Genomic DNA, 14,078 nt, shown 5'->3' with positions numbered 1-14,078 from the left:
TCAGGACTGCCATCTTTGTGTACACAGGGAATCAAATGCTTAAAAATTCAACAGAAGTCTCACAAAACAGATTATAAAACCATTCATTTCACAGTTGCTGTACATCATACAGCAATGACTATTTTGGTAACATATGTTTGATTTTTTTCATGCGCCCATGTGTGTCTAAAACAATCCGGCTGCAGTAAGTTTTATCAGATGGTTGTTTAATTTTAAATATTTGATTTTGCAGCGCATGTAACTGCAACGCCATTGTTATGTGGCAGGACGAACAACAGGACCATATCAATCCTTAGAATGTGATTAATCATTCAACTCACGCTTCCATACATATTTGCAGTTTTCCCGACAACGCATTATCAATGCATGATTCCAAATGAACACATTCGTTTGATGGGGCTTAATGTAGTGACTAATATCACCTCACAGATCATTATAACTCACAGTGATACTTTCAAAGTTATGCTTTTAAGACTATTAACCAGTAAGGCAAATTAGTTGGGGAATGTATTACGCTTTATTCCAATGTTAAATGAAAAAGTTCAAAAAAGACTTGCGTTGGCCGGGAATCGAACCCGGGTCAACTGCTTGGAAGGCAGCTATGCTCACCACTATACCACCAACGCCTCCGTTCTCAAAATCACCTTCAAAGATTGAATTAAGCCACTGCAACGTTGGCTGCTGGGACAGGTCCCGTCTTGCCTCTACTCGATAAGCGTTAATACAGCGACTGGTGTTTGTGGGAGATTTTTATGGTGTTTATAGATTGATTATTTCTGTAATTATTATTTCATACACAGCAGGCTGGTGAGCATCATGCCTGTACTAACACGATGAAGCAATTATTGTATTCTATTTTCTTTCAAAAAGGTGCATGCCATGAAGATGGCGTGTGAAAAAAAGAACAAGCTTCTCTGCCGTGTGAGGATTGCACCTGCCGTGACCCGGATTCGAAACGGGGTTGTTGCGGCCACAACGCAAAGTACTAACCACTATACGATCACGGCGAACTACCGAGAAGCTCGTGTTTGTTTTGTCAGCTGGGCACTCCGTGCTACACACACGGCAGAACAATTGCAGCAGGTCGCTGCTATGTGTTTTGTTTTATTGTTTTAATTAGGCTACTTTCATTTTTAGAATCTTTCGTTTCTTTCCTTGCGCCAATCAGAGGATGATTCCCCTTTACCTGGCTCATTTCAAAGGCTGGTTTTAAAGACAAGGGGGAGCGGAATAGGAAGCAGGATGTAAGGGAACGGGAGGCTCTCGTGACGGCGGAGGTATGGCTGGTCGGCAGCCTGTGCTATGGCGGTGTGTTTACAATGATTCCGTGTGTTGTGTCCGAGTAGCGGCAGTAGTATTGAAGTGTAGCAGGTCTTTATATACAGATAGCGAAATTTATGTTATTTTCACTACGCCACCGTGTGTTTATTGAGGACAAGGACCTCGAGTGGTTGGTTCCCGCACAAACTCTTTTATCCAGGAGAAATCAAGCAATCATACTCCAAAAATAATCTTTACAAGTTTTAATTAATAATTGTTTTCAAAATCTCAAGCACATTAACAACAATGTAAACAATATGACAATTCCACTTTCACTTCACCATCTAACAATTGTCTAGTAGGTACATATAGAGATGATACAATTAAACAAACTCTTAATCTAGCAGTTTCTTATAGTGAAGTTAATTCAACTAGTTACCACATATTATAGTATTGCAGTTTATATAAAATACTTGGATCTATCAGTTTTTTATAGTAAGGTTAATTAACCAGTTCAGCAAATCTGTTCTTTTTGTGGTACATACAAAGTAGACAACAACGTCAGCACTTGAATGGTCTCGTTACAATCTAGATTACATTTGTAAAGTACACAGTACCAATTTCCCCCAATCTATTTAAAATGAATATATAAAACAGCTGCGTGCTCGCAAGAATAAAATAAAATATAACAAATTGCAGTGCATCCCTTTGCAAAACAACGAAACACAGTTTTGTTTTGTTTATTTTTTATGTATGCATATCGAAACTAAATCCTATCTTAACAAGTTTCCTCATTTATAGCGACCACCTCTCGATGCCCATAGAAATGCTAGCCGCCAGGTAAAGCAAATCAGACTGCCCCTAACAGGCACACAGCAAGGTGACACTAATTCCTCAATACAGAGCATCTAGGTCTACGCTTCTTTGGAAGCTCGTGGAACCAAATCGCCGCCAGCATTTGGCTGTTTAATCTAGGGGTATGATTCTTGCTTCGGGTGCGCGAGTTCCCGGGTTCAAATCCCGGATGTGTCCGTGTTCAATATCTTGCATTACACTTTTCTAATTACGATGCATTGCCGGGAAGGCGCTCAATCACGTGACTGAAAAAGACTGAAAAATCAGTCACCGAGAGCTCTGCTTGCCCACTCGTTAAATCAGGACTGCCATCTTTGTGTACACAGGGAATCAAATGCTTAAAAATTCAACAGAAGTCTCACAAAACAGATTATAAAACCATTCATTTCACAGTTGCTGTACATCATACAGCAATGACTATTTTGGTAACATATGTTTGATTTTTTTCATGCGCCCATGTGTGTCTAAAACAATCCGGCTGCAGTAAGTTTTATCAGATGGTTGTTTAATTTTAAATATTTGATTTTGCAGCGCATGTAACTGCAACGCCATTGTTATGTGGCAGGACGAACAACAGGACCATATCAATCCTTAGAATGTGATTAATCATTCAACTCACGCTTCCATACATATTTGCAGTTTTCCCGACAACGCATTATCAATGCATGATTCCAAATGAACACATTCGTTTGATGGGGCTTAATGTAGTGACTAATATCACCTCACAGATCATTATAACTCACAGTGATACTTTCAAAGTTATGCTTTTAAGACTATTAACCAGTAAGGCAAATTAGTTGGGGAATGTATTACGCTTTATTCCAATGTTAAATGAAAAAGTTCAAAAAAGACTTGCGTTGGCCGGGAATCGAACCCGGGTCAACTGCTTGGAAGGCAGCTATGCTCACCACTATACCACCAACGCCTCCGTTCTCAAAATCACCTTCAAAGATTGAATTAAGCCACTGCAACGTTGGCTGCTGGGACAGGTCCCGTCTTGCCTCTACTCGATAAGCGTTAATACAGCGACTGGTGTTTGTGGGAGATTTTTATGGTGTTTATAGATTGATTATTTCTGTAATTATTATTTCATACACAGCAGGCTGGTGAGCATCATGCCTGTACTAACACGATGAAGCAATTATTGTATTCTATTTTCTTTCAAAAAGGTGCATGCCATGAAGATGGCGTGTGAAAAAAAGAACAAGCTTCTCTGCCGTGTGAGGATTGCACCTGCCGTGACCCGGATTCGAAACGGGGTTGTTGCGGCCACAACGCAAAGTACTAACCACTATACGATCACGGCGAACTACCGAGAAGCTCGTGTTTGTTTTGTCAGCTGGGCACTCCGTGCTACACACACGGCAGAACAATTGCAGCAGGTCGCTGCTATGTGTTTTGTTTTATTGTTTTAATTAGGCTACTTTCATTTTTAGAATCTTTCGTTTCTTTCCTTGCGCCAATCAGAGGATGATTCCCCTTTACCTGGCTCATTTCAAAGGCTGGTTTTAAAGACAAGGGGGAGCGGAATAGGAAGCAGGATGTAAGGGAACGGGAGGCTCTCGTGACGGCGGAGGTATGGCTGGTCGGCAGCCTGTGCTATGGCGGTGTGTTTACAATGATTCCGTGTGTTGTGTCCGAGTAGCGGCAGTAGTATTGAAGTGTAGCAGGTCTTTATATACAGATAGCGAAATTTATGTTATTTTCACTACGCCACCGTGTGTTTATTGAGGACAAGGACCTCGAGTGGTTGGTTCCCGCACAAACTCTTTTATCCAGGAGAAATCAAGCAATCATACTCCAAAAATAATCTTTACAAGTTTTAATTAATAATTGTTTTCAAAATCTCAAGCACATTAACAACAATGTAAACAATATGACAATTCCACTTTCACTTCACCATCTAACAATTGTCTAGTAGGTACATATAGAGATGATACAATTAAACAAACTCTTAATCTAGCAGTTTCTTATAGTGAAGTTAATTCAACTAGTTACCACATATTATAGTATTGCAGTTTATATAAAATACTTGGATCTATCAGTTTTTTATAGTAAGGTTAATTAACCAGTTCAGCAAATCTGTTCTTTTTGTGGTACATACAAAGTAGACAACAACGTCAGCACTTGAATGGTCTCGTTACAATCTAGATTACATTTGTAAAGTACACAGTACCAATTTCCCCCAATCTATTTAAAATGAATATATAAAACAGCTGCGTGCTCGCAAGAATAAAATAAAATATAACAAATTGCAGTGCATCCCTTTGCAAAACAACGAAACACAGTTTTGTTTTGTTTATTTTTTATGTATGCATATCGAAACTAAATCCTATCTTAACAAGTTTCCTCATTTATAGCGACCACCTCTCGATGCCCATAGAAATGCTAGCCGCCAGGTAAAGCAAATCAGACTGCCCCTAACAGGCACACAGCAAGGTGACACTAATTCCTCAATACAGAGCATCTAGGTCTACGCTTCTTTGGAAGCTCGTGGAACCAAATCGCCGCCAGCATTTGGCTGTTTAATCTAGGGGTATGATTCTTGCTTCGGGTGCGCGAGTTCCCGGGTTCAAATCCCGGATGTGTCCGTGTTCAATATCTTGCATTACACTTTTCTAATTACGATGCATTGCCGGGAAGGCGCTCAATCACGTGACTGAAAAAGACTGAAAAATCAGTCACCGAGAGCTCTGCTTGCCCACTCGTTAAATCAGGACTGCCATCTTTGTGTACACAGGGAATCAAATGCTTAAAAATTCAACAGAAGTCTCACAAAACAGATTATAAAACCATTCATTTCACAGTTGCTGTACATCATACAGCAATGACTATTTTGGTAACATATGTTTGATTTTTTTCATGCGCCCCCCATGTGTGTCTAAAACAATCCGGCTGCAGTAAGTTTTATCAGATGGTTGTTTAATTTTAAATATTTGATTTTGCAGCGCATGTAACTGCAACGCCATTGTTATGTGGCAGGACGAACAACAGGACCATATCAATCCTTAGAATGTGATTAATCATTCAACTCACGCTTCCATACATATTTGCAGTTTTCCCGACAACGCATTATCAATGCATGATTCCAAATGAACACATTCGTTTGATGGGGCTTAATGTAGTGACTAATATCACCTCACAGATCATTATAACTCACAGTGATACTTTCAAAGTTATGCTTTTAAGACTATTAACCAGTAAGGCAAATTAGTTGGGGAATGTATTACGCTTTATTCCAATGTTAAATGAAAAAGTTCAAAAAAGACTTGCGTTGGCCGGGAATCGAACCCGGGTCAACTGCTTGGAAGGCAGCTATGCTCACCACTATACCACCAACGCCTCCGTTCTCAAAATCACCTTCAAAGATTGAATTAAGCCACTGCAACGTTGGCTGCTGGGACAGGTCCCGTCTTGCCTCTACTCGATAAGCGTTAATACAGCGACTGGTGTTTGTGGGAGATTTTTATGGTGTTTATAGATTGATTATTTCTGTAATTATTATTTCATACACAGCAGGCTGGTGAGCATCATGCCTGTACTAACACGATGAAGCAATTATTGTATTCTATTTTCTTTCAAAAAGGTGCATGCCATGAAGATGGCGTGTGAAAAAAAGAACAAGCTTCTCTGCCGTGTGAGGATTGCACCTGCCGTGACCCGGATTCGAAACGGGGTTGTTGCGGCCACAACGCAAAGTACTAACCACTATACGATCACGGCGAACTACCGAGAAGCTCGTGTTTGTTTTGTCAGCTGGGCACTCCGTGCTACACACACGGCAGAACAATTGCAGCAGGTCGCTGCTATGTGTTTTGTTTTATTGTTTTAATTAGGCTACTTTCATTTTTAGAATCTTTCGTTTCTTTCCTTGCGCCAATCAGAGGATGATTCCCCTTTACCTGGCTCATTTCAAAGGCTGGTTTTAAAGACAAGGGGGAGCGGAATAGGAAGCAGGATGTAAGGGAACGGGAGGCTCTCGTGACGGCGGAGGTATGGCTGGTCGGCAGCCTGTGCTATGGCGGTGTGTTTACAATGATTCCGTGTGTTGTGTCCGAGTAGCGGCAGTAGTATTGAAGTGTAGCAGGTCTTTATATACAGATAGCGAAATTTATGTTATTTTCACTACGCCACCGTGTGTTTATTGAGGACAAGGACCTCGAGTGGTTGGTTCCCGCACAAACTCTTTTATCCAGGAGAAATCAAGCAATCATACTCCAAAAATAATCTTTACAAGTTTTAATTAATAATTGTTTTCAAAATCTCAAGCACATTAACAACAATGTAAACAATATGACAATTCCACTTTCACTTCACCATCTAACAATTGTCTAGTAGGTACATATAGAGATGATACAATTAAACAAACTCTTAATCTAGCAGTTTCTTATAGTGAAGTTAATTCAACTAGTTACCACATATTATAGTATTGCAGTTTATATAAAATACTTGGATCTATCAGTTTTTTATAGTAAGGTTAATTAACCAGTTCAGCAAATCTGTTCTTTTTGTGGTACATACAAAGTAGACAACAACGTCAGCACTTGAATGGTCTCGTTACAATCTAGATTACATTTGTAAAGTACACAGTACCAATTTCCCCCAATCTATTTAAAATGAATATATAAAACAGCTGCGTGCTCGCAAGAATAAAATAAAATATAACAAATTGCAGTGCATCCCTTTGCAAAACAACGAAACACAGTTTTGTTTTGTTTATTTTTTATGTATGCATATCGAAACTAAATCCTATCTTAACAAGTTTCCTCATTTATAGCGACCACCTCTCGATGCCCATAGAAATGCTAGCCGCCAGGTAAAGCAAATCAGACTGCCCCTAACAGGCACACAGCAAGGTGACACTAATTCCTCAATACAGAGCATCTAGGTCTACGCTTCTTTGGAAGCTCGTGGAACCAAATCGCCGCCAGCATTTGGCTGTTTAATCTAGGGGTATGATTCTTGCTTCGGGTGCGCGAGTTCCCGGGTTCAAATCCCGGATGTGTCCGTGTTCAATATCTTGCATTACACTTTTCTAATTACGATGCATTGCCGGGAAGGCGCTCAATCACGTGACTGAAAAAGACTGAAAAATCAGTCACCGAGAGCTCTGCTTGCCCACTCGTTAAATCAGGACTGCCATCTTTGTGTACACAGGGAATCAAATGCTTAAAAATTCAACAGAAGTCTCACAAAACAGATTATAAAACCATTCATTTCACAGTTGCTGTACATCATACAGCAATGACTATTTTGGTAACATATGTTTGATTTTTTTCATGCGCCCCCCATGTGTGTCTAAAACAATCCGGCTGCAGTAAGTTTTATCAGATGGTTGTTTAATTTTAAATATTTGATTTTGCAGCGCATGTAACTGCAACGCCATTGTTATGTGGCAGGACGAACAACAGGACCATATCAATCCTTAGAATGTGATTAATCATTCAACTCACGCTTCCATACATATTTGCAGTTTTCCCGACAACGCATTATCAATGCATGATTCCAAATGAACACATTCGTTTGATGGGGCTTAATGTAGTGACTAATATCACCTCACAGATCATTATAACTCACAGTGATACTTTCAAAGTTATGCTTTTAAGACTATTAACCAGTAAGGCAAATTAGTTGGGGAATGTATTACGCTTTATTCCAATGTTAAATGAAAAAGTTCAAAAAAGACTTGCGTTGGCCGGGAATCGAACCCGGGTCAACTGCTTGGAAGGCAGCTATGCTCACCACTATACCACCAACGCCTCCGTTCTCAAAATCACCTTCAAAGATTGAATTAAGCCACTGTAACGTTGGCTGCTGGGACAGGTCCCGTCTTGCCTCTACTCGATAAGCGTTAATACAGCGACTGGTGTTTGTGGGAGATTTTTATGGTGTTTATAGATTGATTATTTCTGTAATTATTATTTCATACACAGCAGGCTGGTGTGCATCATGCCTGTACTAACACGATGAAGCAATTATTGTATTCTATTTTCTTTCAAAAAGGTGCATGCCATGAAGATGGCGTGTGAAAAAAAAGAACAAGCTTCTCTGCCGTGTGAGGATTGCACCTGCCGTGACCCGGATTCGAACCGGGGTTGTTGCGGCCACAACGCAAAGTACTAACCACTATACGATCACGGCGAACTGCCGAGAAGCTCGTGTTTGTTTTGTCAGCTGGGCACTCGGTGCTACACACACGGCAGAACAATTGCAGCAGGTCGCTGCTATGTGTTTTGTTTTATTGTTTTAATTAGGCTACTTTCATTTTTAGAATCTTTCGTTTCTTTCCCTGCGCCAATCAGAGGATGATTCCCCTTTACCTGGCTCATTTCAAAGGCTGGTTTTAAAGACAAGGGGGAGCGGAATAGGAAGCAGGATGTAAGGGAACGGGAGGCTCTCGTGACGGCGGAGGTATGGCTGGTCGGCAGCCTGTGCTATGGCGGTGTGTTTACAATGATTCCGTGTGTTGTGTCCGAGTAGCGGCAGTAGTATTGAAGTGTAGCAGGTCTTTATATACAGATAGCGAAATTTATGTTATTTTCACTACGCCACCGTGTGTTTATTGAGGACAAGGACCTCGAGTGGTTGGTTCCCGCACAAACTCTTTTATCCAGGAGAAATCAAGCAATCATACTCCAAAAATAATCTTTACAAGTTTTAATTAATAATTGTTTTCAAAATCTCAAGCACATTAACAACAATGTAAACAATATGACAATTCCACTTTCACTTCACCATCTAACAATTGTCTAGTAGGTACATATAGAGATGATACAATTAAACAAACTCTTAATCTAGCAGTTTCTTATAGTGAAGTTAATTCAACTAGTTACCACATATTATAGTATTGCAGTTTATATAAAATACTTGGATCTATCAGTTTTTTATAGTAAGGTTAATTAACCAGTTCAGCAAATCTGTTCTTTTTGTGGTACATACAAAGTAGACAACAACGTCAGCACTTGAATGGTCTCGTTACAATCTAGATTACATTTGTAAAGTACACAGTACCAATTTCCCCCAATCTATTTAAAATGAATATATAAAACAGCTGCGTGCTCGCAAGAATAAAATAAAATATAACAAATTGCAGTGCATCCCTTTGCAAAACAACGAAACACAGTTTTGTTTTGTTTATTTTTTATGTATGCATATCGAAACTAAATCCTATCTTAACAAGTTTCCTCATTTATAGCGACCACCTCTCGATGCCCATAGAAATGCTAGCCGCCAGGTAAAGCAAATCAGACTGCCCCTAACAGGCACACAGCAAGGTGACACTAATTCCTCAATACAGAGCATCTAGGTCTACGCTTCTTTGGAAGCTCGTGGAACCAAATCGCCGCCAGCATTTGGCTGTTTAATCTAGGGGTATGATTCTTGCTTCGGGTGCGCGAGTTCCCGGGTTCAAATCCCGGATGTGTCCGTGTTCAATATCTTGCATTACACTTTTCTAATTACGATGCATTGCCGGGAAGGCGCTCAATCACGTGACTGAAAAAGACTGAAAAATCAGTCACCGAGAGCTCTGCTTGCCCACTCGTTAAATCAGGACTGCCATCTTTGTGTACACAGGGAATCAAATGCTTAAAAATTCAACAGAAGTCTCACAAAACAGATTATAAAACCATTCATTTCACAGTTGCTGTACATCATACAGCAATGACTATTTTGGTAACATATGTTTGATTTTTTTCATGCGCCCATGTGTGTCTAAAACAATCCGGCTGCAGTAAGTTTTATCAGATGGTTGTTTAATTTTAAATATTTGATTTTGCAGCGCATGTAACTGCAACGCCATTGTTATGTGGCAGGACGAACAACAGGACCATATCAATCCTTAGAATGTGATTAATCATTCAACTCACGCTTCCATACATATTTGCAGTTTTCCCGACAACGCATTATCAATGCATGATTCCAAATGAACACATTCGTTTGATGGGGCTTAATGTAGTGACTAATATCACCTCACAGATCATTATAACTCACAGTGATACTTTCAAAGTTATGCTTTTAAGACTATTAACCAGTAAGGCAAATTAGTTGGGGAATGTATTACGCTTTATTCCAATGTTAAATGAAAAAGTTCAAAAAAGACTTGCGTTGGCCGGGAATCGAACCCGGGTCAACTGCTTGGAAGGCAGCTATGCTCACCACTATACCACCAACGCCTCCGTTCTCAAAATCACCTTCAAAGATTGAATTAAGCCACTGTAACGTTGGCTGCTGGGACAGGTCCCGTCTTGCCTCTACTCGATAAGCGTTAATACAGCGACTGGTGTTTGTGGGAGATTTTTATGGTGTTTATAGATTGATTATTTCTGTAATTATTATTTCATACACAGCAGGCTGGTGTGCATCATGCCTGTACTAACACGATGAAGCAATTATTGTATTCTATTTTCTTTCAAAAAGGTGCATGCCATGAAGATGGCGTGTGAAAAAAAAGAACAAGCTTTTCTGCCGTGTGAGGATTGCACCTGCCGTGACCCGGATTCGAACCGGGGTTGTTGCGGCCACAACGCAAAGTACTAACCACTATACGATCACGGCGAACTGCCGAGAAGCTCGTGTTTGTTTTGTCAGCTGGGCACTCCGTGCTACACACACGGCAGAACAATTGCAGCAGGTCGCTGCTATGTGTTTTGTTTTATTGTTTTAATTAGGCTACTTTCATTTTTAGAATCTTTCGTTTCTTTCCCTGCGCCAATCAGAGGATGATTCCCCTTTACCTGGCTCATTTCAAAGGCTGGTTTTAAAGACAAGTGGGAGCGGAATAGGAAGCAGGATGTAAGGGAACGGGAGGCTCTCGTGACGGCGGCGGTATGGCTGGTCGGCAGCCTGTGCTATGGCGGTGTGTTTACAATGATTCCGTGTGTGGTGTCCGAGTAGCGGCAGTAGTATTGAAGTGTAGCAGGTCTTTATATACAGATAGCGAAATTTATGTTATTTTCACTACGCCACCGTGTGTTTATTGAGGACAAGGACCTCGAGTGGTTGGTTCCCGCACAAACTCTTTTATCCAGGAGAAATCAAGCAATCATACTCCAAAAATAATCTTTACAAGTTTTAATTAATAATTGTTTTCAAAATCTCAAGCACATTAACAACAATGTAAACAATATGACAATTCCACTTTCACTTCACCATCTAACAATTGTCTAGTAGATACATATAGAGATGATACAATTAAACAAACTCTTAATCTAGCAGTTTCTTATAGTGAAGTTAATTCAACTAGTTACCACATATTATAGTATTGCAGTTTATATAAAATACTTGGATCTATCAGTTTTTTATAGTAAGGTTAATTAACCAGTTCAGCAAATCTGTTCTTTTTGTGGTACATACAAAGTAGACAACAACGTCAGCACTTGAATGGTCTCGTTACAATCTAGATTACATTTGTAAAGTACACAGTACCAATTTCCCCCAATCTATTTAAAATGAATATATAAAACAGCTGCGTGCTCGCAAGAATAAAATAAAATATAACAAATTGCAGTGCATCCCTTTGCAAAACAACGAAACACAGTTTTGTTTTGTTTATTTTTTATGTATGCATATCGAAACTAAATCCTATCTTAACAAGTTTCCTCATTTATAGCGACCACCTCTCGATGCCCATAGAAATGCTAGCCGCCAGGTAAAGCAAATCAGACTGCCCCTAACAGGCACACAGCAAGGTGACACTAATTCCTCAATACAGAGCATCTAGGTCTACGCTTCTTTGGAAGCTCGTGGAACCAAATCGCCGCCAGCATTTGGCTGTTTAATCTAGGGGTATGATTCTTGCTTCGGGTGCGCGAGTTCCCGGGTTCAAATCCCGGATGTGTCCGTGTTCAATATCTTGCATTACACTTTTCTAATTACGATGCATTGCCGGGAAGGCGCTCAATCACGTGACTGAAAAAGACTGACAAATCAGTCACCGAGAGCTCTGCTTGCCCACTCGTTAAATCAGGACTGCCATCTTTGTGTACACAGGGAATCAAATGCTTAAAAATTCAACAGAAGTCTCACATAACAGATTATAAAACCATTGATTTCACAGTTGCTGTACATCATACAGCAAATGACTATTTTGGTAACATATGTTTCATTTTTTTCATGCGCCCATGTGTGTCTAAAACAATCCGGCTGCAGTAAGTTTTATCAGATGGTTGTTTAATTTTAAATATTTGATTTTGCAGCGCATGTAACTGCAACGCCATTGTTATGTGGCAGGACGATCAACAGGACCATATCAATCCTTAGAATGTGATTAATCATTCAACTCAGGCTTCCATACATATTTGCAGTTTTCCCGACAACGCATTATCAATGCATGATTCCAAATGAACACATTCGTTTGATGGGGCTTAATGTAGTGACTAATATCACCTCACAGATCATTATAACTGACAGTGATACTTTCAAAGTTATGCTTTTAAGACTATTAACCAGTAAGGCAAATTAGTTGGGGAATGTATTACGCTTTATTCCAATGTTAAATGAAAAAGTTCAAAAAAGACTTGCGTTGGCCGGGAATCGAACCCGGGTCAACTGCTTGGAAGGCAGCTATGCTCACCACTATACCACCAACGCCTCCGTTCTCAAAATCACCTTCAAAGATTGAATTAAGCCACTGTAACGTTGGCTGCTGGGACAGGTCCCGTCTTGCCTCTACTCGATAAGCGTTAATACAGCGACTGGTGTTTGTGGGAGATTTTTATGGTGTTTATAGATTGATTATTTCTGTAATTATTATTTCACACACAGCAGGCTGGTGTGCATCATGCCTGTACTAACACGATGAAGCAATTATTGTATTCTATTTTCTTTCAAAAAGGTGCATGCCATGAAGATGGCGTGTGAAAAAAAAGAACAAGCTTCTCTGCCGTGTGAGGATTGCACCTGCCGTGACCCGGATTCGAACCGGGGTTGTTGCGGCCACAACGCAAAGTATTAACCACTATACGATCACGGCGAACTACCGAGAAGCTCGTGTTTGTTTTGTCAGCTGGGCACTCCGTGCTACACACACGGCAGAACAATTGCAGCAGGTCGCTGCTATGTGTTTTGTTTTATTGTTTTAATTAGGCTACTTTCATTTTTAGAATCTTTCGTTTCTTTCCCTGCGCCAATCAGAGGATGATTCCCCTTTACCTGGCTCATTTCAAAGGCTGGCTTTAAAGACAAGGGGGAGCGGAATAGGAAGCAAGATGTAAGGGAACGGGAGGCTCTCGTGACGGCGGAGGTATGGCTGGTCGGCAGCCTGTGCTATGGCGGTGTGTTTACAATGATTCCGTGTGTGGTGTCCGAGTAGCGGCAGTAGTATTGAAGTGTAGCAGGTCTTTATATACAGATAGCGAAATTTATGTTATTTTCACTACGCCACCGTGTGTTTATTGAGGACAAGGACCTCGAGTGGTTGGTTCCCGCACAAACTCTTTTATCCAGGAGAAATCAAGCAATCATACTCCAAAAATAACCTTTACAAGTTTTAATTAATAATTGTTTTCAAAATCTCAAGCACATTAACAACAATGTAAACAATATGACAATTCCACTTTCACTTCACCATCTAACAATTGTCTAGTAGATACATATAGAGATGATACAATTAAACAAACTCTTAATCTAGCAGTTTCTTATAGTGAAGTTAATTCAACTAGTTACCACATATTATAGTATTGCAGTTTATATAAAATACTTGGATCTATCAGTTTTTTATAGTAAGGTTAATTAACCAGTTCAGCAAATCTGTTCTTTTTGTGGTACATACAAAGTAGACAACAACGTCAGCACTTGAATGGTCTCGTTACAATCAGATTACATTTGTAAAGTACACAGTACCAATTTCCCCCAATCTATTTAAAATGAATATATGAAACAGCTGCGTGCTCGCAAGAATAAAATAAAATATAACAAATTGCAGTGCATCCCTTTGCAAAACAACGAAACACAGTTTTGTTTTG

The 14,078-nt window shown here is 40.0% G+C and overlaps 9 non-coding genes across 9 annotated transcripts; all 9 read right to left on the bottom strand.

Moving 5' to 3' along the window:
- Positions 1 to 554: 554 nt before the first annotated feature.
- Positions 555 to 626, bottom strand: trnag-ucc (transfer RNA glycine (anticodon UCC)). Its single transcript has one exon. It is a non-coding gene; the product is annotated as a tRNA-Gly (tRNA).
- A 2,342-nt stretch (positions 627 to 2,968) lies between these two features.
- trnag-ucc (transfer RNA glycine (anticodon UCC)) lies at positions 2,969 to 3,040 on the bottom strand. Its single transcript has one exon. It is a non-coding gene; the product is annotated as a tRNA-Gly (tRNA).
- Positions 3,041 to 5,385: 2,345 nt separating this feature from the next.
- On the bottom strand, positions 5,386 to 5,457 carry trnag-ucc (transfer RNA glycine (anticodon UCC)). The gene has a single exon. It is a non-coding gene; the product is annotated as a tRNA-Gly (tRNA).
- Positions 5,458 to 7,802: 2,345 nt separating this feature from the next.
- Positions 7,803 to 7,874, bottom strand: trnag-ucc (transfer RNA glycine (anticodon UCC)). The gene has a single exon. It is a non-coding gene; the product is annotated as a tRNA-Gly (tRNA).
- Positions 7,875 to 8,184: 310 nt separating this feature from the next.
- trnah-gug (transfer RNA histidin (anticodon GUG)) lies at positions 8,185 to 8,256 on the bottom strand. Its single transcript has one exon. It is a non-coding gene; the product is annotated as a tRNA-His (tRNA).
- Positions 8,257 to 10,217: 1,961 nt separating this feature from the next.
- trnag-ucc (transfer RNA glycine (anticodon UCC)) lies at positions 10,218 to 10,289 on the bottom strand. Its single transcript has one exon. It is a non-coding gene; the product is annotated as a tRNA-Gly (tRNA).
- Positions 10,290 to 10,599: 310 nt separating this feature from the next.
- Positions 10,600 to 10,671, bottom strand: trnah-gug (transfer RNA histidin (anticodon GUG)). Its single transcript has one exon. It is a non-coding gene; the product is annotated as a tRNA-His (tRNA).
- Positions 10,672 to 12,633: 1,962 nt separating this feature from the next.
- On the bottom strand, positions 12,634 to 12,705 carry trnag-ucc (transfer RNA glycine (anticodon UCC)). The gene has a single exon. It is a non-coding gene; the product is annotated as a tRNA-Gly (tRNA).
- A 310-nt stretch (positions 12,706 to 13,015) lies between these two features.
- On the bottom strand, positions 13,016 to 13,087 carry trnah-gug (transfer RNA histidin (anticodon GUG)). The gene has a single exon. It is a non-coding gene; the product is annotated as a tRNA-His (tRNA).
- Between the last annotated feature and the right edge of the window lie 991 nt (positions 13,088 to 14,078).

Source organism: Acipenser ruthenus, chromosome 50, assembly GCF_902713425.1.
Source record: "Acipenser ruthenus chromosome 50, fAciRut3.2 maternal haplotype, whole genome shotgun sequence".
Classification (NCBI taxonomy): domain Eukaryota; kingdom Metazoa; phylum Chordata; class Actinopteri; order Acipenseriformes; family Acipenseridae; genus Acipenser; species Acipenser ruthenus.
Note: the sequence above shows the minus strand (reverse complement) of the source record. Positions and strands in the feature narration are given on the sequence as shown.